The 24977-nt window shown below is 39.8% G+C and overlaps 2 non-coding genes across 2 annotated transcripts; both read left to right on the top strand.

The window, feature by feature from the left end:
• The first annotated feature begins 4370 nt into the window (after positions 1-4370).
• LOC141675632 (small nucleolar RNA R71) lies at positions 4371-4477 on the top strand. The gene has a single exon (XR_012556275.1). It is a non-coding gene; the product is annotated as a small nucleolar RNA R71 (small nucleolar RNA).
• A 9613-nt stretch (positions 4478-14090) lies between these two features.
• On the top strand, positions 14091-14197 carry LOC141675457 (small nucleolar RNA R71). The gene has a single exon (XR_012556109.1). It is a non-coding gene; the product is annotated as a small nucleolar RNA R71 (small nucleolar RNA).
• The last annotated feature ends 10780 nt before the right edge of the window (positions 14198-24977 follow it).

Here is a 24977-nt window from a genome sequence, read left to right as displayed (position 1 = left end):
GCATCTAAATCCAGGTTCAATTTCTTCAATGCCCAGTAGGCCTTATGCTCAAGCTCCGCCGGTAGATGACATCCCTTACCGTACACCAACTGAAACGGTGACATCCCAAGTGGAGTTTTGTATGCTGTTCTGTAAGCCCAAACTGCTTCATCGAGCTTTAAAGACCAATCCTTCCTTGACGGACAAACAACCTTCTCTAGAATGCGCTTTATCTCTCTGTTAGACACTTCCGCTTGACCATTTGTTTGCGGATGATAGGCAGTAGCTACTCGATGATTCACATTATAACGCTGCATCATAGAAGTGAACTTACGGTTGCAAAAATGCGATCCTTCATCACTTATAATTACCCGAGGTGTTCCAAACCTTGTGAAAATTTGCTTATGAAGAAAATTTAGCACTGCCTTTGCATCATTTGTCGGTAAAGCTTTAACTTCGACCCATTTTGAGACATAATCGACTACCAGCAAGACGTACTGATTATTGCAAGACGAGATAAAAGGCCCCATGAAATCGATTCCCCATACATCAAAGACCTCGACTTCAAGCATCACATTTAATGGCATCTCATCCTTCCTTGACAAATTTCCCACTCTTTGGCAACGATCACACCTTAAAACAAACTGATGAGCATCCTTGAACAAGGTGGGCCAGAAAAAACCTGCTTGCAGAATATGAGCTGCCGTCTTCTCACCTCCATAGTGTCCACCATAAACCGTGAAATGGCAGTCTCGTAATATCCCCTCCGTCTCACAGAACGGGATACATCTCCTGATGATCTGGTCAGCTCCCTGTCAAAACAAATATGGTTCATCCCACATATACCACTTCACCTCATACAGAAACTTCTTCTTTTGCGCGGATGTCAAATTAGGAGGCATTATATTGCTGACAAGATAGTTTACAATATCTGCAAACCATGGTTCTTCCTCCTGAATTGCAAACAACTGCTCATCCGGAAAAGATTCATTGATTAACGTCCTATCTTGTGAAGTAGAATCGGGATTCTCCAACCTAGAGAGATGGTCAGCTACTTGATTCTCAGTACCTTTTCTATCTTTGATCTCTAACTCAAATTCCTGAAGTAAAAGCACCCAACGAATGAGTCTCGGCTTCGAATCCTTCTTAGAAACTAGATAGCGAATAGCTGCATAATCAGTGAATACTGTTACTTTCGTACCAAGCAGATAAGATCGAAATTTCTCAAAGCCAAAGACTATAGCCAAAAGCTCCTTCTCAGTAGTGGTGTAGTTCAATTGGGCCCCATTTAAAGTCTTACTCGCATAGTAGACCACATGGAAGAGATTTTTCTTGCGCTGTCCCAGAACTGCACCTACCGCATAGTCACTCGCATCACACATCATCTCAAACGGTTCTGTCCAATCTGGTGCTGTAATAACTGGTGCCGTGATCAAACTCTCCTTGAGAGTTTCGAATGCTGCCAAACATTCATCATCAAATTTAAAAGGCACATCTTTCTCAAGTAAATTGCACAACGGCTTAGATATCTTTGAAAAGTCCTTGATGAATAGCCGATAAAAACCCGCATGACCGAGAAAACTACGGATTCCTTTCACTGAATTAGGTGGGGGAAGATTTTCAATGACTCCCACCTTGGCCTTGTCCACCTCCAGACCTTTGCTAGAGACCTTATGCCCAGGGATAATGCCTTCACGCACCATAAAATGACATTTCTCCCAATTAAGCACCAAATTAGTTTCCACGCATCTTTTGAGTACGGCGCACAGATTATTCAAGCATTCATCATATGAGTGTCCAAAGACGGAGAAGTCATCCATGAACACTTCGACGTTATTTCCAATCATGTCAGAGAATATACCCATCATATATCTCTGAAAGGTGGCCGGGGCGCCACATAACCCAAACGAAACTCTTCGAAAAGCAAATGTGCCAAATGGACAAGTGAAGGTAGTCTTTTCCTGATCCTCTGGTGCAATACAAATCTGATTATACCCGGAATAACCATCCAGAAGACAAAAATACTCATGTCCCGCCAATCTGTCAAGCATTTGATTAATGAATGGGAGAGGGAAGTGATCCTTCCTTGTGGCTTTGTTCAATTTTCTATAATCCATGCATACTCTCCATCCTGTCACTGTTCGAGTAGGGATGAGCTCATTCTTTTCATTTGCGACCACAGTGATACCTCCTTTCTTAGGTACACATTGCACGGGACTCACCCACGAGCTGTCAGAAATAGGATAAATGATGCCTGCATCTAGCCATTTCAGAATTTCTTTCTTCACCACCTCCTTCATGATCGGGTTCAGTCTTCGCTGCTGTTCCACCGTTGGCTTACTACCTTCCTCTAACAGAATTTTATGCATACAATATGAAGGACTTATCCCCTTGATGTCTGCTATGGTCCATCCTATAGCCGATTTGAATTCTCGCAAAATCCTTAAGAGCTTGTCTTCCTCACTACCTGAAAGGTCAGCTGAAATAATAACAGGTAACGTAGATGAATCACCTAAAAAGGCATACCTCAAGTGTTCAGGTAATGGTTTAAGCTCCAAGGTAGGTGCTTCCTCTATTGATGGTTTGAGCTTCCCTTCAGCATTTTAAGGTCAGAAGTACCAAGAGATTCAAATGGTATATCGAGCTTTCGCTTCCATGGAGAAGCGTTCAGATATTGTAATTGCTCGTTGCTATCTTCATCATCGCTGTCAAAATCCCCCACTAAGGCCTTTTCCAATGCATCAGACATTAGCATGTGATCGAGTTTCGAAGTAACTGCAGAATCAATCACATCTACTTTTAAACACTCCTCATCTTCTGTAGGGAATTTCATTGCCTTGAATACGTTGAAGGTCACATCCTGATCTTGGACCCGCATAGTAAGTTCCCTTTTTTGCACATCTATCAAGGTACGGCCAGTAGCCAAGAAAGGCCTCCCCAAGATTATGGGAATCTTTTTATCTTCCTCAAAATCCAGAATAACAAAATCAGCAGGAAAGAAGAGCTTATCCACCTTGACGAGCACATCCTCAACTATGCCCCTTGGGTACGTAATGGAACGGTCCGCCAATTGTAGCGACATGTATGTGGGTTTTGGATCAGGCAGATCCAGCTTTTTAAAGATCGACAACGGCATCAGATTAATGCTTGCTCCCAAATCACATAGGCACTTGTCAAAAGTTAGATTGCCAATGGTGCAAGGAATGGTGAAGCTTCCTGGATCTTTCAGTTTTGGTGGTAACTTTTGTTGCAGAACCGCGCTGTATTCTTCCGTGAGAGCAACAGTTTCAAGGTCATCCAGTTTCACCTTCCTTGAAAGAATAGTCTTCATAAACTTCGTATAACTAGGCATTTGTTCCAGAGCCTCAGTGAAAGGTATATTGATGTGAAGTTTCTTGAACACCTCCAGAAACTTCCCGAACTGTCTATCCAGCTTTTGTTGCTGCAATCTCTTAGGAAAAGGTGGTGGAGGATAGAGCTGTTTCTCCCCTGTATTAGCCTCAGGCAGAGTGTGTTCAACAGTAGTCTTCCTTGGTTCCGCCGCTTTCTCCCTTTGCTTAGATTCTTCATCTCTAACTTCAGCTTCGACTTCTTTTGCCTTTTCAGCATCAGCTACTTTTCCAGACCTTAAGGTAATAGCCTTGACTTGCTCTTTGGCTTCCTTCCTGCCTGGTACTTCCGTGTCACTGGGAAGAGTGCCAGGTTGATGATTGAGCACTGCATTGGCTAATTGACCGATTTGATTTTCCAAGGTCTTGATAGAAACCGCCTGACTCTTGCACAACAGCTTAAGTTCCTCAAAATCAGCACTAGTAGGTGCAGCTGCACTTCCTTGTTGAGGATATGATTGCCTTGTAGCATACTGCTGTGGTTGCTGGAATCCAGGTGGGTTAAACTGTTTACTCACTCCTTGCTGATATGGTGGCTGAATAGCATTCTGATTATTTCCCCAGCTGAAATTTGGATGATTTCTGTTGTTAGGATGATAGGTCGCTGGCACAGGCTGTTGTTGTCGCTGATAATTATTCACATACTGAACAGATCCGTTGACAAGAGAACACTGATCCGTAGCATGAGAACCTGCACAAAGCTCACAAACCATAGCTATTTGATTAACTCCATACGTAGCCAAAGAATCAACCTTCATTGATAGCGCTTGGAGCTGGGCTGCAATAGCGGTGGCTGCATCAACTTCCAGAATACCTGCTACCTTGCCTGATGTCATCCTCTGAGTTAGGTTTTGATGCTCATTTGCAGCCATCGTCTCGATAAGATTATACGCCTCAGTATAGCTTTTAGCCCATAAGGCGCCTCCAGCTGCTGCATCGAGCATGGGCCGAGATTGGGCCCCCAAACCATTATAAAAACCAGTGATTACCTTCCAATCCGGCATTCCATGATGTGGACATTTTCTCAACATTTCCTTGTAGCGTTCCCAAGCCTCGCACATAGATTCTGTAGGTTGCTGCGCAAACTGAGTAAGAGCACTCCTCATAGCAACAGTCTTTGCCATTGGATAAAACTTTACCAGAAACTTTTGCACAAGATCTTGCCACGTAGTGATGGACCCAGCTGGTTCAGAATGTAACCAGTCTTTAGCTTTATCCCTCAGTGAGAATGGGAAAAGCCTCAACTTGATAGCCTCATCAGTCACGCCATTATACTTAAAAATGTTGCAGATCTCGACAAAATTCCTTATGTGCATGTTGGGGTCTTCAGTTGCCGCTCCTCCAAAAGAAACAGAATTCTGCACCATCTGAATAGTGCCCGGCTTGATTTCAAAGGTGTTAGCTTGAATAGCCGGATGAAGGATGCTTGACTGAATGTCATCAATTTTAGGCCGAGAAAAATCCATAAGAGCTGGATCAGCTTGAACAATACGATCTCCCATGTTTACTGGTTCTTTCTGCTCAGTTCCTGAATCCGAATCCTCAAAATCTAACTTCTCCGGGGTATCAAGAACTTCGTCTTTCTCCTCAGCTGTATCTAAGGTCCTCTTGCGAGCACGAGAACGAGTTTGCATAAACGGTTGCTAAAGTACCTGAAACACAACCAAAAAGAGTAATTAACTACTACGTCCTAATCACTGAGTCCTAATGACCAATGATGGTAAGTACATAAACTAAACAAATACGCCGAGTCCCCGACAGCGGCGCCAAAAACTTGTTAGGGCGAAATCACGCACTAATATTCACGCAAGTATACGCGTTCGTAAGTAATATAAAATACTTTCTAGTTCGTTCCCTCAGAGACTCAGACTAATTTATTGTCTAATTAAACTCACTCACCAATGTATGATTACTTCTCAATGTTAAGATAACACTTAAAATTGTTGATCAAATATTAACTATAATTAACTACTTAATTAACCACTTAACTAACACTTCAATTTATCAATAATAAAACACTCATGAGATCACAACTTCATTATTACTTCCTTCTATAGCCATAGTTATTACCTTTAGCATGTGACAGTGATGATATTAATCGAATAACACGAAACTGATAAAAGCCAACTTTCATTGTACTAATACCATTCTACCAAACATCCACAATTAAGATAGAAGTTGAATAGTCATCAATTATGTTGAGTTCCTATATGTCTACAGAAATTGACAACACAACGATTTAAGCACAAGTCATTCCTTTTGATTACATAGGGCAAATAAAACTGTTAGAGTTACCCACTAATCATGCACAACGTACATGAACCTATGCTAGCATGGCAAGTTCTAAATCTCAAGATCCACCGTCGCTTCACAAGAGATTAACACCCTATCTTATATATCCGCGACGCACATAAGACGAATACGCACAACCAATACTAGATATCATGCAATCATCACACACTAAAGTATTAAACAATTAACTAGAGAATTTCATAATAAATCCGTTGCAACCCCATGATCACGATTAGCCCATAATAGAACTTATCGCCATCATGGGTTCATATGAAATCATGATAAACAAACACAAAAAAATATCAACTAAACTGATTATATTAAAACAGAGTACGTCACAAGAGTAAATAAGTCAAAGCAAGAAAACTAGCATCCAACGTTACAACGAAACAAGAATCACAAGAATATATGCTTCCTCTTCGTTGCTGTGTGCTAAATCGGTCTTCTTCCCTATCTCCTTTGCTTCTTGCAAAACACAATCTAAAACATAATCTCCTCTTAATACTCTGTGAAAAACGTCTCAAATCTACTTATATAATAGTCCCATAAAACTCAGATTACATAGAAGTTGGAAGCTAAACAGAAGTAGAAGTCTAAAATAATTCAGCTTTTTCCCTGACCCTGCGCGGCCGCTCAGCATTTCTGCGCGGGCGCGCAGGACCCTACTGGAAAATTTCCAGGTTTGCTCCGTTTCTTCGCCGTAATCTGCCCGTTCTTTTCCTCTCGCAATGGTGAACACATGCCAAGGCTTATTTTTGATGATTCCTTCTCCGAAATGCAACTAATACCCTGACATGCATAAACACTAGAAAATCGCATCAAATACACAAAATACTTGATTTCAAGACACCAATTTAAGCCATTTTAAGACGTTCTAAGTGGTATAAAATGCCACTTATCACACCCCCAAACTTAAATCGATGCTTGTCCTCAAGCGTCACAGACTCAAAAACAAATAAAAAATATGCATGAATGCAATCTATATGAAAATGCAACGATCCCCCTTAGTACAATTAACCAACCAATTTGTCACGTCTCAACGAATGCAGTTAGGCATTAAAGATCAATAAACTCATGCAAACGGACATACAGCCAGAAACCTGGTGTGTGCAAATGCTTAACAGATATGCTTCGGAACTAGACCAATTACTATGACTAGACTATCCTCAAGGCAATCCTACGATTATACAAAGAATAAAAATTCTAGGCACAAAGTGATATACAACACTACAAGAACTTTGGAGCTTACTACGGAATCGTGCTTTTTATTTATAACTCCAATGCTTATTTGACCGTGCAATGAGTGAGGTCCACAAAAGACTTATACAATGGTACCCATCTAACGAGCGTTAGGTTAGCGGATCCCAGACTCTAAAAGCCTTAGGTCACTAGGCACAAAGTCCCCTAAGAACTTAATAACTTGAATACCAAAGAGCCCACTCTTGATCAATTATGCATAAATATTTTTTTTAATAACTCTGAGCAAGTGCGTTTCGCTCCATCTTGTTCAACCCTAGACTACTCGCATAACATACGAGCCGGCTACTAGCCATTTGACGCCTAGCCACAACTAGCAACACAATTCCATTTTTACTCCATTTTTTTTTCTTTTTCATGCCTTTACCACTAAGAACCTATTATTAAATTCTAAGCATAGTAAATAGATTATCCTTGAAAATAATCAGATCATAACAACAATCTAGTCCTTAAACATTCTCTAAGACTTAGTGAAAATACAAGTGCTTCTAGAATGCTATCACTACACTCGCCTCAATATCACAATTCAGTCGATAAATCATTGTAAAAGGGATCATGGTATATGCATGAGCTATATGATATGACAAACAAATAAAGCTATATAAAAAAAACTATATGGCAAAAATTATGCAACTATATGAACTAACTATCATGAATATGCAGCTATATGACACACACAAAATATTCCTTAACTACCACCCCCAAACTTAAAATCTTCACTGTCCCCAGTGAAGGTAGTAGAAAGGAACACAGGGTATACCTACTCGGAGTCATCATCATCATCACCCTCAGTGGGTGGAGTATCAGGCGGCGGGTATGCAGAGTCCTCACCAAAAACTGGCCACTGGATATCAGCTCCAAGGCCTCGAAAAGCAGTCCCTAACGCAAGGGTGAGCTCCTGAGCAAACCTGCTCTGCGTCTCATACATGGCATCCATCCGCCGTGAAAGCCTCCTATACTGGGCATCACCCATCCCAGCACCCTCCTGAGCTCTCGAAGAACTAGCCTCACCACGCCCTGGCCTGGCCATAGTAGCACCTCGTGCTGGACGCCCTCCTGGAAGACGATAACCCAGCCCATGCTCCTCAGGCTCACCACCGGTCCACTCCTGCATCCCATTCAGAGTGCCAGAATCTATAGGAGCTGCTGGCAACTGCAACTGCTCATGAGCCGACCAGTTCACTCCTACTGCTCGGCATAGCTTCGTAACCGTGGATGCATAAGGGATGTTCATATGCTTTGCTCCCCTCAAAAACTTCAGAATTCCTTGGTAGATAAACTCACCAAGGTCCACATAGTATTCCTCATTCAGAATTCCCCACAACAACTGTGCTCTCTCAACTGTGACCTCGTGTGCATGTGAAGAAGGCAAAATATTAGCACATATAAATGCATTCCATGCACGAGCATACCTGTTCATGGCGATCGCCGGAAAGTGACGATACTCATTATTGGCTGGACTGCGGTTCCAAACTGTGCCCGGTCGACAGAGAGTCGCACAAATCAAATCCAAGTCAAAGTCCTCAGCAGTCTTTTCATTCCAGTTCTCCTCCTCGGGCTTCCTCTCTCGCTGTCCAATCACACGGCGAATCGCCGCAGGATGATAATCAACCGTCAGCCCACGAACTACAGAAAACCCATTCTTTTCAGCCTTCGCGTTCACGTAGAACTCGCGAACAACACTCATCGGTACTGCTTCGGGTGACTCACAAAAAGCTATCCACCCCTTCTCTGCAATCATGGGCAACAACTCACCATCCCTCCCTGATGGTAAAAACCCCCTCTCCTTCAGAATCGGCTTCCCCAACAGCCTAGTGTACTCCTCCTCCGCGGCTCTGTCAGTTAACCGAGGCCTTGCAGCAGTACCCCTTGATGAATCAGCAGTCGGAACTGTGCTGCTGCTGTCAATAGTGCGTGCTCTCTTGGGTGCCATTGATTTGTGAATAAAAGTGTGTAAGAACTGATTTTTGATGTTTATGAGAGGGTTTAAGTGTAGGAAGTTGTGGGAGATATGTAGGATAGGTGTATGTATATATAAGGTGTGGAGTAGGTTAAATTAGATTAGGAGTGGGGTTGAGGGATAAAATCATGGGGTAATGGGAAAAGAATTCGTGGGTTTATGGGCTGTAATGGGTTTTTGTGTTTTTGTTTTATTATTTTTTTTTTTTTTCTGAACTGTAAAAAAAAAAATTCTGGAACTCGACCCCTACACGGCCGCTCAGCATTTCTGCGCGGGCGCGCAGCAAGCTGCGCGGCCGCTCAGCATAGCTGCGCGGGCGCGCAGAGGGTCTCTGGAAATTTTTTTTTTCAGCGCCTGTTTTCTGATTTTTTTGTGTTTTTGGATAGGTTATTAACTTCTAAGGGTTCCTGTAACAACAATTCATGGGTTGCCTCCCACGCATCGCTTCTTTTTCGTCATTAGCTTGACGTTCCGTACCTTTCTCACGTAGTCAACAACATGGCACTAACCACCTCTCGGTTTGCCATGTCCCCATAGTAGTGCTTCAACCGCTGACCGTTAACCTTGAATGCTTGGTCCGAATCATTCTCAAAAATTTCCACCGCTCCATGTGGAAACACAGTTTTGACAATAAAAGGTCCAGACCACCTTGATTTCAACTTCCCAGGAAAAAGTCGGAGCCGAGAGTTGAATAACAGAACTTGTTGCCCTGGCACAAATAACTTAGGATGTAGCTTCCTATCGTGCCACCTCTTCACCTTTTCCTTATACATTTTGTTATTCTCGTACGCTTGAAGTCGAAATTCATCAAGTTCATTAAGCTGAAGCATTCTTTTCTTACCAGCTGCATCTAAATCCAGGTTCAATTTCTTCAATGCCCAGTAGGCCTTATGCTCAAGCTCCGCCGGTAGATGACATCCCTTACCGTACACCAACTGAAACGGTGACATCCCAAGTGGAGTTTTGTATGCTGTTCTGTAAGCCCAAACTGCTTCATCGAGCTTTAAAGACCAATCCTTCCTTGACGGACAAACAACCTTCTCTAGAATGCGCTTTATCTCTCTGTTAGACACTTCCGCTTGACCATTTGTTTGCGGATGATAGGCAGTAGCTACTCGATGATTCACATTATAACGCTGCATCATAGAAGTGAACTTACGGTTGCAAAAATGCGATCCTTCATCACTTATAATTACCCGAGGTGTTCCAAACCTTGTGAAAATTTGTTTATAAAGAAAATTTAGCACTGCCTTTGCATCATTTGTCGGTAAAGCTTTAACTTCGACCCATTTTGAGACATAATCGACTGCCAGCAAGACGTACTGATTATTGCAAGACGAGATAAAAGGCCCCATGAAATCGATTCCCCATACATCAAAGACCTCGACTTCAAGCATCACATTTAATGGCATCTCATCCTTCCTTGACAAATTTCCCACTCTTTGGCAACGATCACACCTTAAAACAAACTGATGAGCATCCTTGAACAAGGTGGGCCAGAAAAAACCTGCTTGCAGAATACGAGCTGCCGTCTTCTCACCTCCATAGTGTCCACCATAACCGTGGAATGGCAGTCTCGTAATATCCCCTCCGTCTCACAGAACGGGATACATCTCCTGATGATCTGGTCAGCTCCCTGTCTAAACAAATATGGTTCATCCCACATATACCACTTCACCTCATGCAGAAACTTCTTCTTTTGCACGGATGTCAAATTAGGAGGCATTATATTGCTGACAAGATAGTTTACAATATCTGCAAACCATGGTTCTTCCTCCTGAATTGTAAACAACTGCTCATCCGGAAAAGATTCATTGATTAACGTCCTATCTTGTGAAGTAGAATCGGGATTCTCCAACCTAGAGAGATGGTCAGCTACTTGATTCTCAGTACCTTTTCTATCTTTGATCTCTAACTCAAATTCCTGAAGTAAAAGCACCCAACGAATGAGTCTCGGCTTCGAATCCTTCTTAGAAACCAGATAGCGAATAGCTGCATGATCAGTGAATACTGTTACTTTCATACCAAGCAGATAAGATCGAAATTTCTCAAAGCCAAAGACTATAGCCAAAAGCTCCTTCTCAGTAGTGGTGTAGTTCAATTGGGCCCCATTTAAAGTCTTACTCGCATAGTAGACCACATGGAAGAGATTTTTCTTGCGCTGTCCCAGAACTGCACCTACCGCATAGTCACTCGCATCACACATCATCTCAAACGGTTCTGTCCAATCTGGTGCTGTAATAACTGGTGCCGTGATCAAACTCTCCTTGAGAGTTTCGAATGCTGCCAAACATTCATCATCAAATTTAAAAGACACATCTTTCTCAAGTAAATTGCACAACGGCTTAGATATCTTTGAAAAGTCCTTGATGAATCGCCGATAAAAACCCGCATGACCGAGAAAACTACGGATTCCTTTCACTGAATTAGGTGGGGGAAGATTTTCAATGACTCCCACCTTGGCCTTGTCCACCTCCAGACCTTTGCTAGAGACCTTATGCCCAAGGATAATGCCTTCACGCACCATAAAATGACATTTCTCCCAATTAAGCACCAAATTAGTTTCCACGCATCTTTTGAGTACGGCGCGCAGATTATTCAAGCATTCATCATATGAGTGTCCAAAGATGGAGAAGTCATCCATGAACACTTCGACGTTATTTCCAATCATGTCAGAGAATATAGCCATCATACATCTCTGAAAGGTGGCCGGGGTGCCACATAACCTAAACGAAACTCTTCGAAAAGCAAATGTGCCAAATGGACAAGTGAAGGTAGTCTTTTCCTGATCCTCTGGTGCAATACAAATCTGATTATACCCGGAATAACCATCCAGAAGACAAAAATACTTATGTCCCGCCAATCTGTCAAGCATTTGATCAATGAATGGGAGAGGGAAGTGATCCTTCCTTGTGGCTCTGTTCAATTTTCTATAATCCATGCATACTCTCCATCCTGTCACTGTTCGAGTAGGGATGAGCTCATTCTTTTCATTTGCGACCACAGTGATACCTCCTTTCTTAGGTACACATTGCACGGGACTCACCCACGAGCTGTCAGAAATAGGATAAATGATGCCTGCATCTAGCCATTTCAGAATTTCTTTCTTCACCACCTCCTTCATGATCGGGTTCAGTCTTCGCTGCTGTTCCACCGTTGGCTTACTACCTTCCTCTAACAGAATTTTATGCATACAATATGAAGGACTTATCCCCTTGATGTCTGCTATGGTCCATCCTATAGCCGATTTGAATTCTCGTAAAATCCTTAAGAGCTTGTCTTCCTCACTACCTGAAAGGTCAGCTGAAATAATAACAAACGTAGATGAATCACCTAAAAAGGCATACCTCAAGTGTTCAGGTAATGGTTTAAGCTCCAAGGTAGGTGCTTCCTCTATTGATGGTTTGAGCTTCCCTTCAGCATTCTTAAGGTCAGAAGTACCAAGAGATTCAAATGGTATATCGAGCTTTCGCTTCCATGGAGAAGCGTTCAGATATTGTAATTGCTCGTTGCTATCTTCATCATCGCTGTCAAAATCCCCCACTAAGGCCTTTTCCAATGTATCAGACATTAGCATGTGATCGAGTTCCGAAGTAACTGCGGAATCGATCACATCTACTTTTAAACACTCCTCATCTTCTGTAGGGAATTTCATTGCCTTGAATACGTTGAAGGTCACATCCTGATCTTGGACCCGCATAGTAAGTTCCCCTTTTTGCACATCTATCAAGGTACGGCCAGTAGCCAAGAAAGGCCTCCCCAAGATTATGGGAATCTTTTTATCTTCCTCAAAATCCAGAATAACAAAATCAGCAGGAAAGAAGAGCTTATCCACCTTGACGAGCACATCCTCAACTATGCCCCTTGGGTACGTAATGGAACGGTCCGCCAATTGTAGCGACATGTATGTGGGTTTTGGATCAGGCAGATCCAGCTTTTTAAAGATCGACAACGGCATCAGATTAATGCTTGCTCCCAAATCACATAGGCACTTGTCAAAAGTTAGATTGCCAATGGTGCAAGGAATGGTGAAGCTTCCTGGATCTTTCAGTTTTGGTGGTAACTTTTGTTGCAGAACCGCGCTGCATTCTTCCGTGAGAGCAACGGTTTCAAGGTCATCCAGTTTCACCTTCCTTGAAAGAATAGTCTTCATAAACTTCACATAACTAGGCATTTGTTCCAGAGCCTCAGCGAAAGGTATATTGATGTGAAGTTTCTTGAACACCTCCAGAAACTTCCCGAACTGTCTATCCAGCTTTTGTTGCTGCAATCTCTTAGGAAAAGGTGGTGGAGGATAGAGCTGTTTCTCCCCTGTATTAGCCTCAGGCAGAGTGTGTTTAACAGTAGTCTTCCTTGGTTCCGCCGCTTTCTCCCTTTGCTTAGATTCTTCATCTCTAACTTCAGCTTCGACTTCTTTTGCCTTTTCAGCATCAGCTACTTTTCCAGACCTTAAGGTAATAGCCTTGACTTGCTCTTTGGCTTCCTTCCTGCCTGGTACTTCCGTGTCACTGGGAAGAGTGCCAGGTTGACGATTGAGCACTGCATTGGCTAATTGACCGATTTGATTTTCCAAGGTCTTGATAGAAACCGCCTGACTCTTGCACAACAGCTTAAGTTCCTCAAAATCAGCACTAGTAGGTACAGCTGCACTTCCTTGTTGAGGATATGATTGCCTTGTAGCATACTGCTGTGGTTGCTGGAATCCAGGTGGGTTAAACTGTTTACTCACTCCTTGCTGATATGGTGGCTGAATAGCATTCTGATTATTTCCCCAGCTGAAATTTGGATGATTTCTGTTGTTAGGATGATAGGTCGCTGGCACAGGCTGCTGTTGTCGCTGATAATTATTCACATACTGAACAAATTCGTTGACAAGAGAACACTAATCCGTAGCATGAGAACCTGCACAAAGCTCACAAACCATAGCTATTTGATTAACTCCATACGTAGCCAAAGAATCAACCTTCATTGATAGCGCTTGGAGCTGGGCTGCAATAGCGGTGGCTGCATCAACTTCTAGAATACCTGCTACCTTGCCTGATGTCATCCTCTGAGTTGGGTTTTGATGCTCATTTGCAGCCATCGTCTCGATAAGATTATACGCCTCAGTATAGCTTTTAGCCCATAAGGCGCCTCCAGCTGCTGCATCGAGCATGGGCCGAGATTGGGCCCCCAAACCATTATAAAAACCAGTGATTACCATCCAATCCGGCATTCCATGATGTGGACATTTTCTCAACATTTCCTTGTAGCGTTCCCAAGCCTCGCATATAGATTCTGTAGGTTGCTGCGCAAACTGAGTAAGAGCACTCCTCATAGTAGCAGTCTTTGCCATTGGATAAAACTTTACCAGAAACTTTTGTGCAAGATCTTGCCACGTAGTGATGGACCCAGCTGGTTCAGAATGTAACCAGTCTTTAGCTTTATCCCTCAGTGAGAATGGGAAAAGCCTCAACTTGATAGCCTCATCAGTCACGCCATTATACTTAAAAGTGCTGCAGATCTCGACAAAATTCCTTATGTGCATGTTGGGGTCTTTAGTTGCCGCTCCTCTAAAAGAAACAGAATTCTGCACCATCTGAATAGTGCCCGGCTTGATTTCAAAGGTGTTAGCTTGAATAGCCGAATGAAGGATGCTTGACTGAATGTCATCAATTTTAGGCCGAGAAAAATCCATAAGAGCTGGATCAGCTTGAACAATACGATCTCCCATGTTTACTGGTTCTTTCTGCTCAGTTCCTGAATCCGAATCCTCAAAATCTAACTTCTCCGGGGTATCAAGAACTTCGTCTTTCTCCTCAGCTGTATCTAAGGTCCTCTTGCGAGCACGAGAACGAGTTTGCATAAACGGTTGCTAAAGTACCTGAAACACAACCGAAAAGAGTAATTAACTACTACGTCCTAATCACTGAGTCTTAATGACCAATGATGGTAAGTACATAAACTAAACAAATACGCCGAGTCCCCGGCAGCGGCGCCAAAAACTTGTTAGGGCGAAATCACGCACTAATATTCACGCAAGTATACGCGTTCGCAAGTAATATAGAATACTTTCTAGTTCGTTCCCTCAGAGACTCAGACTAATTTATTGTCTAATTAAACTCACTCACCAATGTATGATTACTTCTCAATGTTAAGATAACACTTAAAATTATTGATCAAATATTAACTATAATTAACTACTTAATTAACCACTTAACTAACACTTCAATTTATCAATAATAAAACACTCATGAGATCACAACTTCATTATTACTTCCTTATATAGCCATAGTTATTACCTTTAGCATGTGACAATGATGATATTAATCGAATAACACGAAACTGATAAAAGCCAACTTTCATTGTACTAATACCATTCTACCAAACATCCACAATTAAGATAGAAGTTGAATAGTCATCAATTATGTTGAGTTCCTATATGTCTACAGAAATTGACAACACAACGATTTAAGCACAAGTCATTCCTTTTGATTACATAGGGCAAATAAAACTGTTAGAGTTACCCACTAATCATGCACAACGTACATGAACCTATGCTAGCATGGCAAGTTCTAAATCTCAAGATCCACCGTCGCTTCACAAGAGATTAACACCCTATCTTATATGTTCGCGACGCACATAAGACGAATACGCACAACCAATACTAGATATCATGCAATCATCACACACTAAAGTATTAAACAATTAACTAGAGAATTTCATAATAAATCCGTTGCAACCCCATGATCACGATTAGCCCATAATAGAACTTATCGCCATCATGGGTTCATATGAAATCATGATAAACAAACACAAAAAAATATCAACTAAACTGATTATATTAAAACAGAGTACGTCACAAGAGTAAATAAGTCAAAGCAAGAAAACTAGCATCCAACGTTACAACGAAACAAGAATCACAAGAATATATGCTTCCTCTTCGTTGCTGTGTGCTAAATCGGTCTTCTTCCCTATCTCCTTTGCTTCTTGCAAAACACAATCTAAAACATAATCTCCTCTTAATACTCTGTGAAAAACGTCTCAAATCTACTTATATAATAGTCCCATAAAACTCAGATTACATAGAAGTTGGAAGCTAAACAGAAGTAGAAGTCTAAAATAATTCAGCTTTTTCCCTGACCCTGCGCGGCCGCTCAGCATTTCTGCGCGGGCGCGCAAGGCTGCTGCGCGGCCGCTCAACATTTCTGCGCGGGCGCGCAGGACCCTACTGGAAAATTTCCAGGTTTGCTCCGTTTCTTCGCCGTAATCTGCCCGTTCTTTTCCTCTCGCAATGGTGAACACATGCCAAGGCTTATTTTTGATGATTCCTTCTCCGAAATGCAACTAATACCCTGAAATGCATAAACACTAGAAAAACGCATCAAATACACAAAATACTGGATTTCAAGACACCAATTTAAGCCATTTTAAGACGTTCTAAGTGGTATAAAATGCCACTTATCAGAGGGTATGGTATTGATTGCATCCTTGGCCCTTAGCATAGATGCTGTTGTGTGCACCAAGTTCAATATCTTATCAGCCTCCTCATTGCCCTGTTTAGCCAGAATTTGATATGATGGAATAGGATGAGTAAATGTCTCAGCATTCAAAGAGATAGAATCTATAATAGCTTGAAATTCTTGCTGATACAGTCTCTCTTTTTCTGCATTACTGACATTCATTGACTCACTAGTAATGGTTGTCACCCTTATATCACCTGTACCTGATTTTCTCTCATTTTCTCTCTATTTTTGCATCAAGGAATCCCCTTAGCTTCCTACACTCACACCTTCACCTTTACCATCTAAGGTGAGATTCCTCTCACTCACTTTTGCCAAGGTGGAATAAATAGCTTGCATTTGTTCACTCTTTTCCTCTCCTTTTTCCTAAGAAAAACTCAGCCTCTTACTCTGTTCACTCCCTTCCCTCAATCATAATAGTGATTTTAGAACTACTAGATCATCTGCACTTGTAACAATTGTTGAAATTTCAAGTGGTGCAGTGATATTCAATAAATGAGATACATCTGTCGAGATAGTAGTTGAGAAATTCAACGGATGATTGCTATTAAGCACATCCGTCGAGATACAATCACTAGTCAACGGATGAAGAATATCCGTCGAGAGAGTAGAAATGATAGAGTTTAGATTTGAAACTACTGTAGAATCTGTGATGATTGATTTGAGATTTTGCACAGATTTCTCAGTAGAATCAAAAAGAAATGGCAAGTGAGCCAACAAATCATCTAAAAGATGATGCTCACTTGTTTGAGATTTTAGCTTCTACATGAGAGTTAAAGATGGAGAATCAGAAATTGATGTGTGAATCATGTCCACATCCAAAGAGTTAGTGGGTGAGTTTTGTGTGTGAGGTGCTTCTATTATAAAAGATTCCCGTTGTGACTCCATATTTGTTGGAGCCACATCAATCTGACTTTGAGAAGGTGCTATAACTGAGTCTTTGTCTGTAGTTTGCACAGTGTGTGCACCCTGTGCATCCCTAAATGTTTTAGATTTCTTCTTTCTTATGTAAATTTAAGGTTGGTCTGTGTCCCTAACCCTTTTGGCCTATGCTCTTGGTTGAGAGCTTGTTTCAATACTTACACCCTTTTGGGAGGATGCAACTAACAATGAGCTTAAATCTTTATTAAGCATTACAGTCTATTGGAAGACTGCAATATGGCTGGTTTGGGTTTCACTTACCTCACCCTCCTTATCCTTAGGGTTTCTTTGATTTTCACCCTGTCCCTCACCTAGCTCACTTCCCTTCACACTTCCCTCTTGGTGTTTGGTAGATCTTAAAACTAGTTTCTTTTGAGAGAGACTAGAGTGGGTTTTTGAGAGAGAGTAGAGTGGGTTTTCTTTGACTTGGATTTTTAAACTTTTGATTGTGTGGCTTGGGTAGATTGTTTGCAAAGAAATTTATGGTTGGGTAGAAGTAGAGACAGAAGTGTTTACCTCACTTACCTGAGGTTCCTCCATGATTGGAAAATAGATGAGGGCAACCTCACTGTGGTGATTTGCCCTGTTCAGGTCAGCAATACCTCTCCTTTCTTGAACCCAACAATCAAGCTTGTTGGTTGGGTTCTCAATTATAAGATCTTCAGAAATAAAGTTAGCTAGCAACATAAAGAATCTAGCATAATATATATTCTCAGATCTTTTCTTTATGTCACCTAGCTTATACCCTAACTCATACATCACAGAGTAACTATAATTAAAATACTTATCACTCAAAAGCATATAAAGCATGTTAACAATAGAATAAATAACAACATCAAAGTCACTAATCTTTCCCAAAAATGCCTTAACAAAAGAATCACAGATAAAGCTCCAATCTTTTCTAAGGCCCATTCTCCAAACCTCACCTAACTTGGAGGGATTAAGAGAATAACCCATAGAAGTAAGCATGTTGCTCACATTTGTGTCTGTGTGTGGAACAAGAGTGTTGTTTTCAGGAAATTTAAAGCATGCTTGCAGTGTATCACTATTAATGCAATGGTCCTTACCTTTTAGATAGAAGGTAATGGTTTTGTCCTTAGAATTTAAAACAGCGGTAGTTTAAATCTGCTCAACAACTTCACAGTAGATGACTAGAGACTCCAGCATAGCATAACTCAGTTTGCAACTTCAAATGAAATCCATCATTTTGTGATAGACTTCAGAAGCAGCAATCTCCTTGTTCACCAGTGCTACGAAGTTGATCTTTTCATATACAAACCCAGTTTGAGACATCATCTTGATTACTAGTGCCATTGCTGTGATTGAAAGTAACTGTAGAAAGAGGGATTTTGATTTAGAGACGAAGAGAGTTAGAAAAAGTTGCTTGAGAAAGATAAAAGTAAAAATGAAAATGAAATAGTCTTTTATACTTTCTCAGAAATAAATGGTTAAAGATTAAAAAGTAAAAATAAAGTAACCAATGAATTTTCCAAAAATAGTTGTTTAAAAATAAAATAAGCTATCGAAATTCTAATGAATATCCATTAAAATATACTTATAGCCTGTAAGTAAATTCGACGGATAATACATAAAATTAACGGCTATTATGAGAGAAATTTGATAGATGAGGATTAAACAAATATCCATCGAGATAAAAAGTACCAAGAATAATAATTGATTTTTCAACAAATAATGAAATTCAACGGATATTCATTTTCGACGGATAATGAACATCCGTCGAGATATAAATTTTGACTTAACCAAAATTTCATCCTTGCCAAGAAAAAATAAAATTGATTATGGCTGCATTTCAAATTGATTAAATATCAAAACAAATTAGGAGTAATTAAGCATATCTAACTCACTTACCAACCTGGTAAAGGTGGACTCATCAAGTGGCTTGGTAAAGATGTCTGCAAGTTGCTTCTCACTTGGAACAAAATGAAGTTCCACAATACCATTCATGACATGTTCTCTAATGAAGTGGTACTTGATGTCAATGTGCTTTTTCCTTGAATGTTGTACTGGATTTTCAGTGATCGCAATAGCACTTGTGTTATCACATAAAATAGGAATCTTATCCACCTGTAGACCATAATCCAACTATTGGTTTTTCATCCATAAAATATATGCACAACAGCTTCCAGCAACAATATATTCGGCCTCAGCTGTAGAATTAGAGACTGAATTTTGCTTTTTACTAAAGCAGGATACTAGCTTGTTTCCTAGAAATTGACAGGTTCATTATAACGACTCGTGTATTTTTTTTGAATTACTTAAATATGTAATTATGGAAATTATTAAATAAATAAAATATGTGTATTGGTTTTGACCGCTATGTGTCGTTTGATTATTGGTGTGTGATTATGGTGTACCGGGTTGTCCGCGTGATTAATCATGGAGTCGTAATGAATTGTTTTCACTTTCAAAAGTGAATTTAGTGCAAAATTTATTTGCATAAATATTTGGAATGTCTCTAAAATTAATTTTATGGTTCTATAATTACAATAATTATTTTTGGGATTTTATAAAATTTAGAAATCAATATTTCATCAATTATTTAACCCTGTGTGATTTTCTGATTATATTTACTTGTAAAATCTGTATTTAATTCCATAATTCTTCGAAAATTATGAAACTCATATTTACTTAAGTTTGAAATATTTCGAGAATTTTAAAATTATTTTGGAAATTTCCGGGATTAATTTCACCGGCGTGTCGATTCGTTTAATTGCTAAAAGCGGGTATAAACCGCGTGTCAGAAATTATTTTAAAATTACGAAATTTATGTTTTTGTAAACTTCGGGATATTTGTAATATTTTAAGAATATTTTCATGATTTTCTGAATTTGTTTTAAGTGCAGCTCTGTTCGTTAATTATGGAATGCAGGTACGAGTTGCATTTCAAAAATATTTTAAAAATTATGGAAATTTTATTTTATTAGTTTCTGGGTTTTAAGAAAATTTTAAGACTATTTCCGTAATTTTATAAATTGGTTATATGCGCAACTTGGTTCGTTAAAATATAAAACGCCGGATAAAACCGGGCTTCCAGAAGGGGAAAACATACGTGTTAAATTTTTGTGTGATTGCAGAAACGTGGCAGTAGCAGAATTATTCGAATAAGAAAATATAATAAAGCAGAAAAACAAAAGCACAACATCCTATCATCCTTCCTTTCGGTTTCATCTCTCAGCAATTCCTTCGATTCTCTCTTTGTTCTCTCGCTTCTCCTGTGTTCTCAATCTCATCTTCATTTTTTTCCTTCTTTCCCCGATTCTTCCCCGTACCGGTAAGTATTCAGCCGTTGTTTTGGTTTTTTCGGCTGTCGTGGTTGCTTGCTTCGGTTGTCTGTTTAATTGATGCATATATATACTTTTTGTGTGTATATATTAGTTTGATGGAGGGGTTGATGTGCAGGGTGTACCGTCTGTGTATTTTCTGCCGCCTTTTGCCGGATTCCGGCGAAATGGTCGTGGCCTTTTTGGTATACGCGCGCGACGCGTGTGTGCCCTGTATGTACAATAGTCCTGTTAATCCCTGTATTCTCACTGTGCTGTTACTGTGTTCGATTAATTTATATATATTTGGATTGTTCGAATTACTTGACTGATTTTGTGAAATAAACTATTCGATATTTGCGAGATTTAATTTTATTAATCGATAAAGTTTACGTTGGAAACCCGAAATTTGTTCGGGTACCCGCGAATCTTATCGCCGTCGGCGATGAGCCTCGGCGAGCCGACGGTGGACTATGATGAATTAATTCTGAGTCCTAAAATTTTTAAAAGATTAATTTAGTTAGTAAAGCTATTTTCAAAATAAAAAGTATTTATCGGGTATATAAAGATTGTATTGAAATTTTGTTTACGTAATTGATTGTGGTTGGAACGTATGAAGTGGAATGCGATTGTTGTTGAAGTAATTGTTTGGATTGATGGATTGTTGTGGTGAATTGACGTCGATTGTATTCGATGGGTAGTCCGATAAACGAAGGAGACGCTACCCGATTTCCGGGAAACTTAATTACGTAAATACGGGAACATATCCGATGATTATTGGGACGTCGAGTGACTATATATATGTGTGTGTTTTATACGAAACTTGGTTTTTGATGTGATGAAATATTTTTCTAAATCGATAACCCTGATTTCGTAAAATAAAGAGTATATGTATTTTCCGAAAACGAACACCGAACCGATTTTCGAGATTGTGAACCCTACTTGTTGCGTATGTTATTATAATATACATAATTACGAGTCGGGTTTGAATATCATTGGGTAAAATTAGTATCTAGGATATGTCAAGCATACCTAGACGTCTAACGTAGGGTATTTCGACCCTGTAGGTTATAGTCGGGAACCTGAAAGTGGACGATGGACTAGAGATGACCTAGTAGTCAGTCGACGAGCTCAGTAGAGTTTCAACAGAAAAACTTGAGTATCAAAGTCGAATCCAATGGGATCTAGTGGTTGGACGTTAAAGCCTGAGCGACAGAGTTAGCTCAGAATTGATCAGTAATAGTTGTAAAGCCCTGTAAGGCAAGTACTTCTGAACTTTGTTTCAAGATATATCGCGAATATTTTTGAACTATTTCATAACATGTCGCTATTATTCAAAATAACTCCTGTTTTATATTACAAGTGCTTTAAACTATTTACCCTTGGACCCTGATCTTTCTTGATCTTTAACCGTAAGCCTTATTCTTTGTAAACCGTCCTTTGTTGATCCTCAGACACCAAACCACACAAATATGATACTACTCCCCAAATGTATAACTACCAAACACCAAACACTGGAACAAAATTGTTTGAAAACACAGAAACTTTTATACTCCAACCATTCTTTATAACATCAAAGAACTATACCTTGAAAAATCTTTATTTGTCTAATACCTGATCCTTTATGAACTGAAAACCGTTTCTTATACATACCCTGATAAACCCTTGTGATATCCATGAGTTTCCTTACGTTTTTATTCAAGTGTTTAATCATCATTGATTATGATCTTGTTGTATCGAGTTATATTGTCTATCATATTGAACTGCTTTAGAATTGGATAGTTTTTTTTATATATGGACCAGATTCGTGGTCAGACCATATCAATGGTCAAGTTAGGCCAATGTGTGCCTTGGATCCGGTAGTCAGAGCAGTGCTGTGTGCTTTGCCCGGGGTTAGTGCGTGACTGATCAGCTGCCTAACCTTGATTTTAAAACTTAAAATGAATATCCAATTCCAATGATTATTTAACAATAAACTTGATTCCTCTGAATCATCTCGTTTGATCATTGATTAACCTCAATTATTGTCATTGTGACTTGCTGAGCTAGTTAGCTCACTCTTGCGAATCTTTTTATGTATTCTACAGTTAAGAAGGATACAGTTGATGACGAGGTTTCCCGGTTCAATGTACGAGCTAGGATTCCAGATTGAGTCGGATCGAGCTAGCAGGAGCTTATTGTGGTAGTGAGATAGTAAGATTGTAAGAATAATTTTATTATCAGTTGTAAGTTAAATTAGTTGGGATTTTGTACGATGTAATAAAATTTAAGGTTGTGGCTTGTTTTCATACTTTAACCTGTTGCGATCCGTGGTTATGTAAAGCAGGGTCATTGCAAATAGTATCTTATATACATGTTTATATGTTGTGTTTGTGTTGTGGACCCCACACTTCTGACCCGGGTTTGGAGGGCGCCACAGGTTGGTATCAGAGCTACAAGTTATAAGTCACTGAAACAAGCCTACATTGTCGGGATTGGGTAGAGGGTTAGGATTAGGAATAGGAAATAGAGAGATAAGACGTTGTGAGATTGAATGCGATTGTATAGTAGGTCTCCGGCACGGTTCGTATTGCAATTTGGGATTCTTAACTTGCGACGTGTTTTCAAGATAACGGTAATGGCAGATCCTGATTTCCCTGCATCATTTGATCGTTTGGAGCTTTTCGTTCAAGGATCGTCGCCTTATCTCGGATTTGATGGTACTACTTTCTGTTATGACAATCGCACCTCTTCAAGCTATTCTACGTTATTCTACCACCTCTTGATACGAGACTACCTATTTAAGAACCTCCATCTGTTTATTCTTATTTTACTGGATATTCGGCTGTGAGTGTATCTCTTTAGTTTACCCTACCTCCTGTTCTATACCCTCAGTTTAAAACTTATTCTATGACGCAAAAGTACCTACGAGTATGAATTTGAAAGCTACTGTAAATGGTGGGTACTTAAGAAATAAATAAAGGTGAGAAGAAGTTTAGAAAGAAGATTCAAGTGTTCAGGAGGATAGCTGTTATTAGGTTAAAAGAAGTCATTAGTAGTTAGGCCACCCATGACTAAATTGTGGAATGGACTAGATGAGTTTTAAAAGAGAATTAGAGAAGAGTATGGATCTGGAGCTTTCCTAGGAGTTAGATAATGGTGTTATGACAATGTGATATATTTGTAGTAATAATGTGATGTGTCGTCAGTAGACTTGTTGACTATTGGATAACCTGTTCTACTTTGCGACTGCAAAGTTGATGACGGGAGCATTACCAGTATGAAAGTGTTGATGTGAAGCTATGAATACAATAACATGCAACGATAATTGAAGTGATCGTCGATTAAGGAAGGCAAATGGACCCAATTAAGGAGGTAAGGTAGATTGAAGTAAATGGACCCTTATGTGATCGTTCCTTTAATTTGGTACCTTGTTATAGGTCGGAAGGACAACAACCAACTCATACAGTAAGGACAACCAGATTTATCATTTTCAAAATTTTAACAAGTTTTCGAAAAAGATTTTTCCTTACAAAATTTCTAAAAGCCTTTTTGAATAAAAATAAGTTTTAAACATTGGTTGTCAAGTTACTACTTGAGTTTCTTGTTTGTCAAAAGACCCGGATTACCTGGAAGGATACTTATTTTAGATTTAGTATTGTTAGTTCAGAGGACAAAGTGATCCGCGATTATGAAGAAATTGATTATTCCTAACAGAAAGGTACAAATATTATTTGATAAGATTAACAACAGAATTAGCATACATAGCAATTACTCATCCAATTACTAGGACTATCCAAGTTCAAAAAATTCATTGATCTAACAGAAGCCTGAGTATGACTGAAGGAGATTGAGAAGATTTCCAGATTTTTTTCTAAAAGAAGAATATTATTAACAAAAGGATCGTTATGTTGAATGATTCGGGGTTATTCTAAATTGAAAAGTGGAAACTCGAGGTTATCTGGTAGGGACGCCATTATGATTGAATTGTTAAAGTATTATACTTGTAGGTGCGATATTAAAGGCACAAGACGTGATAAGTAAAAATCTACCATAATGCTTAATTTGCGAAGGCATTTCAACGTACTTTCTAAAGTTGTTATGTGGAACAATGGGAATATGATCGAACAAGCTCGAAAGATGAATACAAGTGAAATGTGGATGGTGACCAATGGTATCGTTCTTGTCTTCAATATTAAAGCATATATTCCTTTTTAATTCCTAAAAATGTATGAACTTCTTTTCTTAATAAACTCCTTATGATGATATCAAAAAGGAGGATATTGCATTCCTTTCAAATTTAATTGTTCCCCTCAAGTTTTGCTCTCTGATTGGGACAAACAGTGTTATGGTGAGACGCTTTGTCTAGATGACGAAGAGTCGGGTGGGACGCCACCTAATCATGTGCTGTATGCCA

Source organism: Apium graveolens, chromosome 7 (assembly GCF_009905375.1).
Source record: "Apium graveolens cultivar Ventura chromosome 7, ASM990537v1, whole genome shotgun sequence".
Taxonomy (NCBI): Eukaryota; Viridiplantae; Streptophyta; class Magnoliopsida; order Apiales; family Apiaceae; genus Apium; species Apium graveolens.
Note: the sequence above shows the minus strand (reverse complement) of the source record. Positions and strands in the feature narration are given on the sequence as shown.